Here is an 8,015-nt window from a genome sequence, read left to right on the forward strand (position 1 = left end):
TTGCATTTTTAATGATAACTTGACTTGTATATTGTGGATTTATGTTGTTTTGGTCTTGTTTAGTTTAGATAAATATTTTCTATTTTTCTAAACTTGTGTTGTGTCATTTTGTAGTTTGTCATTAAGTTACTGTGTGTGTTGGTACAAATACTTTACACCTAGCACTCTGAAGTTAAGCCTACTGCTTGTGCCAAGTTACTAAGGGGGTAAGCAGGGCTTAGCTGAGGGTGATTCTCTTTTACCCTGGCTAAAGTGAGGGTCCTTGTTTGGACAGGGGGTAAACTGACTGCCAATCAAAGACCCCATTTCTAACATTTCTGCTGCAAAGAAAGTGTACTATGCAGGTTACAGAACAGTATTTTATGTGTGTAGTGGGATACTGCTTTTGTCATAGAGATCCTTTTGTTACTGTGCAGTTCATAAGTAACAATCACAATTTAGCACAGTGAGCTATGAACTGCTATCAAAGAGCTGCATGCAAACTGCATGGTACAGGTTAGAAAGTTATGTTTTTCCAAATATTTGACTATCCTAATTTTGAAATAAAGGGTTTGTTTGGGTAGAAATGCATTATTAGTAAAATCAAACCTGGCCACTGTGTTACATGTGAAATCCTGCAATTATACTTCCCCAGACCAAGCACTCTTAAAAAATGCCTACAAGTATGGATGAGATGGGAATCCTACACCTTGTAATCCTCTTTGTCTTACATAACATTTTCCATACACTGATTTACACATGTATGATTCATTGTATGTGTGTGTAATGTAAGTACTCAAACACCCTACACTGGTAGAGGTGCAATAAAACAAATGAAATACATGTGAGAGAAGGGCTATGGAGAGATGAGAGGCACTGTTACAGCGTGATGGTGAGGCAATCATGGACGAGTCCCAATAAAGACTGCTGTATCCTGGTGCTCTGTAAGGTCATCATGTACTATGCTTTAAAAAAGAATACAATTGAATATAATAATGAAAAATATGTTGTAGAAGGCAGCCTATTTGCCATGTCTTTTCAAATTTCCTTGGAGGGAGAATTCTCCATGCCCTATTGTAGTGGTCAGTCTCACTCTATATGTTTCCTATGGGGGCTGGTCTGGTACTCATACTCATGGTTAATGACTGCATATATGCCATTGACATCAGGGTTGGTAAGCCCTTGCAGGCCACGGCTGTAATGGTTACGTTTGTGGCTGCACCTCTCAGGCGGCACGGATGTAACCATTACGTCCGATTGCCGTCCCTTGGCGGAAGTGCTAGCGCTCCCCCCGAAGGCCGCCCCTCCACCACCCCAGGTCAGGGTTGGAAGGGGAATCGCTTCCCCTTCCAGCCCGACCCCCTCAGTGACGTCTGATGACGTCAGCACGCAATAGCGTGCTGAACTCATCAGAGGTCACCTCCAATTGCGCTGGAAGCATGTTTCCAGCGCGATGCAGAAGAGAAATGCATCTCTGCTGCCCTATCGCAATGTGATCGGGCAGCAGAAATGTCCACTAGGCACCAGGGATTTTTTTGGGGGGTTGAAATTAACATGAGGGAAGCAGCCCCTTGGACAAGGGCCTTTCCCCAGGGGGGCAAATAATGTTTTGTCCATTTATGCCCCCCTGGGGGCAGATCGGCCTAATATAATTAGGCCGATCTGCCCCCAGTGGGGGCAGAAAACCCCTGGGCACCAGGGATGTTTTTTTTCATTTTTTTTTTTCATTTATGTGTGGGGAGGGACCCCTTAGGCAACAGTCACTCCCTGGAGGGCCAAATTGTTTTTAGGCCATTTCATAATTAGGTCGATCTGCCCCCGGGGGGGCAGAAACCACTAGGCACCAGGAAGTTTTTTTTTTATTATCCTTACGCATAAGGGGAGCGGCTCCTTGGGCAAGGGATGCTCCCCGGGGGCATAATCATTTTAGGTCATTTCTGCCCACCCTGGGGGCAGATCAGCCTCATATAATTAGGCTCATCTGCCCCCGGGACGGCAGAAACCCCCTAGACACCAGGGATATTATTATTTTTTTTATATATTGGGAGCGACCCCTTGGGCAAGGGTCGCTCACCGGGGGGGCAAATTATTTCTTGGTCATTCCTGACCCCGATGGGGGCAGATCGACCTTATTACATTAGGCTGATCTGCCCTCAGGTGGGGCAGAAGCCACTTGGCACCAGGCATTTTTTTTTTTATATACTAACGCAATTAGTTTTGGTTGGAGCGGCCCCTTGGGCAAGGGCGGTTCACCAGGAGGGGCAAAATATTTTTAGGCCTTTTCTGCCCCCCCGGAGGCAGATCAGCCTAATATAATTAGGCTGATCTGCCTCCGGGGGGGCAAAACCCTCTAGACACCAAGGATATATATATATATATATATATATATATATATATATATATATATATAAATGTTTTTATTTACTTTATATTTTTATGTATGGGGAGCGACCCCTTAGGCAAGGGTCACTCCCCTGGGGAGAAAATTTTATTTAGGCCATTTCTGCCCCCCTTGGAGGCAGATCAGCCTATTTTTGTTAGGCCAATCAGCCCCCAAGGGGGGCAGAAACGACTAGACACCAGGGATTGGTGTGTGTGTGTATTTTGTTTGGGGTGGCTGCCCCTTAGGCAAGGGTTGCTCCCCATGGGGGCACATTACTGTTGGCCATATGTGCCCCCCTTTGGGGCAGATCGGACAATTTTTGGAAGGCCCATTTGCCCCCAAGGGGGGCAGAAAACCCACCAGAGACCAGGGAAGATTTTTTTTTTCAAAATAAGAGGGTGGGGGTTTGGCCATACCCCCACCCCAAATAAATGGGGCCAAAGTTGTTCTGCCCACCAGTGGGCAGATGGGGCAATTACCCCCGATCCACACCCCGGGGGGGCAGAAAGTCTACTAGATGGCATGGAATTAAACAAACAAAAAACTAGTGGGGTGGTGGCTACCAACCAGTATAGGCTTGGTTCTGCCCCCACCCCAACTGAAGCGGGTAACAATCTTTCAGCTCTCCCCCGCACACTAAAACATCTTATCCCATGGCAAGCAAGAGGACATTTGATTATTTTGGGTTTTGGTTTTACATTTGGGCTAAGAGAGCTTGGTAACTCTCAAAATCGTCCCACTGGGAATGGTGAGGATTGTACTTTTTTGACTTTGGGACGCTGCCATGTAGAAAAATCCACAAGACCCAGACACATCTGAAAACTAAACATCTGGTTGATTCCAGGGTGGTGTGCTTCACATGCACCCTGCACCATTTCTTACCCACAATGCCCTGCAAACCTTCAACTTTGCTGGAAATCACACATTTTCCCCACATTTTTGTGATGGAACCTTCCGGTATCTGCAGTAATCCACAAAATTCCTACCACCCAACATTGTCTCATCTATACCAGTGAAAAGTCTGCTGGACTTTTCAGCCTAAAAATGTTTTTTTTTTCAAACTGCCCTTTTGGACATGCTTTGGTTCCCCCTCAATTTTGACTTGTTTTTGGCTCTGCCCTGTCACAGGCACTTGGCCCACCTACACAAGTGAGGTATCATTTTTACCAGGAGACTGAGGGGAATGTTGGGTGGTAGGAAATTTGTCCCGATGTGGTGATCCCACAAAGAAATGTGGGAAAAAGTGATTTTTTAGCTAAATGTGAGGTTTGCTGAGGATTCTGGGTAAGAAAACATTGGGGGATCCACGCAAGTCACAACTCTGTAGACTCCTTCGGGTGTCTAGTTTTCAGAAATGTCTGGGTTTGGTAGGTTTCCCTAGATGGCTGTTGAGCCCAGGGCCAAAAACGCAGGCACCCCCGCAAAAACAGGTAGTTTTGTATTTGATAATCTTGATGTGTACACATAGTGTTTTGGGGCATTTCCTTTCACGAGCACTAGGCCTAACCACATAAGTGAGGTGCCATTTTTATCAGGAGACTTGGGGGAATGCTGGGTGGAAGGAAATTTGTGGCTCCTCTCAGATTCCAGAACTTTCTGTCATCGAAATGAGAGGAAAAAGTGTTTTTTTGGCCAAATGTTGAGGTTTGCAAAGGATTCTGGGTAACAGAACCTGGTCAGAGCCCAACAAGTCACCCCATCCTGGATTCCCCTAGGTGCCTAGTTTTGAAAAATGCACAGGTTTAGTAAGTTTTCCCTAGGTGCCGGCTGAGCTAGAGGCCAAAATCCACAGCTAGGCACTTTGCAAAAAACATCTGTTTTCTTTGGGAAAATGTGATGTGTCCACATTGAGTTTTGGGACATTTCTTGTCGCGGGCGCTAGGCCTACCCACACAAGTGAGGTACCATTTTTATCAGGAGACTTGCGGGTATGCTGGGTGGAAGGATATTTGTGGCTCCTCTCAGATCACATCTTGGATTCCCCTAGGTGTCTAGTTTTCAAAAATGTGCAGGTTTGGTAGGTTTCCTTAGCTGCCGGCTGAGCTAGAGGCCAAATTCTACAGCTAGGCACTTTGCAAAAAGCATGTCAGGTTTCAATGTAAAAATGTGATGTGCCCATGTTGTGTTTCCTGTCACGAGCTCTAGGCCTACCCACGCAAGTGAGGTACCATTTTTATTGGGAGACTTGGGGGAACACAGAATAGCAAAACAAGTGTTATTGCCCATTGTCTTACTCTACATTTTTTCCTTCCAAATGTAAGGCAGTGTGTAAAAAAGATGTCTATTTGAGAAATGCCCTGTAATTCACATGCTAGTATGGGCACCTCGAAATTCAGAGATGTGCAAATAACCACTGCTTCTCATCACCTGATCTTGTGCCCATTTTGGAAATACAAAGGTTTTCTTGATACCTATTTTTAACTTTTTATATTTCAGCAAATGAATTGCTATATACAGGGTATTGAATGAAAACCCATTGCAAGGTCAAGCTCATTTATTAGCTCTGGGTACCAAGGGTTCTTGATGAACCTACAAGCCCTATATATCACCACAACCAGAAGAGTCCAGCAGACGTAACATTTTTGCTTTCAAAAATTTGACATTGCAGGAAAAAGTCAAAGAGTAAAAGGTGGAGAAAAATGGCTGTTATTTTCACCTCAATTTCAATGTTTTTTTATTTCAGTTGTTATTTTCTGTAGGAAACACTTGTAGGATCTACACAAATTATCCCTTTCTGAATTTAGAATTGTGTCTTCTTTTCAGAAATGTTTAGCTTTCTGGGATCCAGCATTGGTTTCACATCAATTTCTGTCACTAACTCGAAAGAGGCGGAAAGCACAAAAAATAGTAAAAATGGGGTATGTCCCAGTAAAATGCCAAAATTGTGTTGAAAAATTGGATTTTCTGATTCAAGTCTGCCTATTCCTGAAAGTTAGCAGATGGTGATTTTAGCACCATAAACCCTTTGTTGATGCCATTTTCAGGGAAAAAAACACAAGCCTTTTCTGCAGCCCTTTTTCCCCATTTATTTTCTTCAAAAAACGACATTTTTGCTGTATTTTGGCTAATTTCTTGGTATCCTTCAGGGGAACCTACAAAGTCTGGGTACCTCTAAAATCCCTAGGATGTTGAAAAAAAAGGACTCAAATTTGGCGTTGGTAGAATATGTGGACAAAACGTTTTGAGGGCCTAAGCGAGAACTGCCCCAAATAGCCAAAAAAAGGCTTGGCAGCGAAGGGGTTAAAAGTATTGCTAGAAGTCTATGTGTGTGAAGGATTCAGAACACTCTGCTACATGGATATCAGAAATAATACCCACAGAGAAGATCTATATTCTGAACATGAATGGGTAAGAGATTGATGGGATAAGATAAGATAAGATAACACAACATAACTAATAAAGGTTGAGAGAAAACATGGTAGCTGATGAGAAAGGGCTCCAGGAATATCAGATTGAGCTAATACATTTTAACATATGTTATTACATAAAACATTTCCAACTTCACATATATTACACCAAATAGACCAGAAGAAACAATATATTTGCTAAAAATGTGGAGTTGGAAAGAGAATGTTTCTTTATTTGATATGGACCTGTTAATTTGTAAAGAAATAATGGAGAGCTGAAGAGAAGACATTTACTACATGCAAACACTTAGAATTTATAATTTCCCAGCATCATGTCTATTGGTTATTTCCCTTTCAAGATTAGAGCTAAGAAACCGAAAAGAGAACTGATTTTGCCCTGCTGTAGGCTAGAGAAAGGTAGGCCCTGACAGAAATATAATTCCGCTCTCGGAGTTGGCGGTATTCCGGTAACTCAGCATTACGCGTGTAACACGTACTTCATGTCAAATTCTGCAATCCAGCACATTGCGGAAATATATTGGTGCTTGCACATGAAGGCTCAGCAAACGTGTGTCCACTAATGAGATTTGCCAACCATTAGCATGCTTTCCGGCCACCACAGAACCTTCCAGTGCAATTTTGTGACACCAGTGTTTGTGAGAGGTTTCAGGTACTTGTGTAGTAGGTTTTCTACTTCAGAAGCATCTAATTGAACTCACAAATACTTTTTTGAGCTGATATTCTACTTGAACGGACGGTTCATGTTGTCTTTTAGTGCAAAAAGCATTTTTTTAATTTTACTTTTTTTTTCAATAGGAAGGAAGTGCCCCAGAGAGCCCCACTTCTTCTTCCTGTCCAGAAGGCTCCTCCCAGGGTTTTGTACATCTCCTGGTCACTTTTCGTTTGGATGTTAAGGTGAAAGGATCACTCTCTTTGTCTGTAATTCCAAAACCATCCTATCGTCCCAAGTTTGGTGGGTATGTCAGACCTTATATTTATTTATATTATTATGATAAGGTGACACGTAAAGGGTAAAACATCAATTACCCTCAGAGGTCGACTCGGACTATATGACTCAGACAGGAGTGTGAAATCATCCAACTCAGACACTGTGAACCATTAAACATCAAATATAACATCAAATAATCAACATAATCAATTGAAGTCAGTAATTTAAACACACAATGACCTATGTGGCCATGAATAACCACACCATTTTAGTAAAGTTTAAACATGTATTGCCCTTTAGATTAACAATGCTATGATCACGTAAATCATCTGCAAGACCAAATGATAGAAATGCACGATCATCACAGGCTGACCAAAATGCATGAAAAATCTCAATTTAACTAAAGCATCTAACATTAAACATTCTAAAAGAATAATGCAGAATAACAACAAAATCCAGTGGAAAATAGAAATGGCATACATTGAGGTTGTGCGACTGAATGAATCACAATTAGTTAATATACATTCAAAATTAGACATTAAGTCAGGCGTCCCTCACCAACACTTTAATTCGAAAAGCATGTGTGGGCTTTATGCTAAAATAAAAATAAGGCAAAAATTAATTTGGAAAAACATCTAAATACCGTGCTAACCAAAATAAGCAGTTGGATTTTCTAGGTAGAAAAACCTGCAAGAAAGAAAAATGCACATTTGTAATACCTCTCCTAAATGGATCAGCAATCAGTAGAATCTTCTTTAGCAGAGAGCAGGAACATCAGGTCTTCAGGGAACAGAATCAGGTCAGGAAAGGAAAACAGTTCAGTAAAGTTGGGCCTAATGTAACAGAACTGTTAGAATCATAGGCAAAGACAGAAACACATCTATCTCTGAATAAAACTAGAACAGACCTAACCTACATCACCTATAGCTTTGCTATATTAATGTCCCAAAATGTTACTAGCTAAGCCTCTATTGGACTGACTACGGGTTGGTTTAGTTTGCAGCCAATAAAACATCATCTGTGCTTTGGATGCATCACTTCACGTTTTCTGCAGCCATGATTGTTTTACGCTGTCACTACTCTCTCGTCTCTGGACACCAGCTTCTGTAACTAATTACATTTAAACACTATAGCAGTGGTTCCCAACCTTTTGACTTTTGTGGACCCCCACTTTATCATTACTTGAACCCGGGGACCCCCACAGAATCATTATTGGAATCTGGGGACCCCCCTACTGAGTCACTAGTGGAGCTGGGGACCTAATCTGTTAATATTATTTCATTTTCTAAGCAGTCGCGGACCCCCTGAGGGAGCTTTGCGGACCCCCAGGGGTCCCTGGACCACAGGTTGGGAACCA

The sequence above is a fragment of the Pleurodeles waltl genome, chromosome 10 (genome assembly GCF_031143425.1).
Source record: "Pleurodeles waltl isolate 20211129_DDA chromosome 10, aPleWal1.hap1.20221129, whole genome shotgun sequence".
In the NCBI taxonomy this organism is placed as follows: Eukaryota; Metazoa; Chordata; class Amphibia; order Caudata; family Salamandridae; genus Pleurodeles; species Pleurodeles waltl.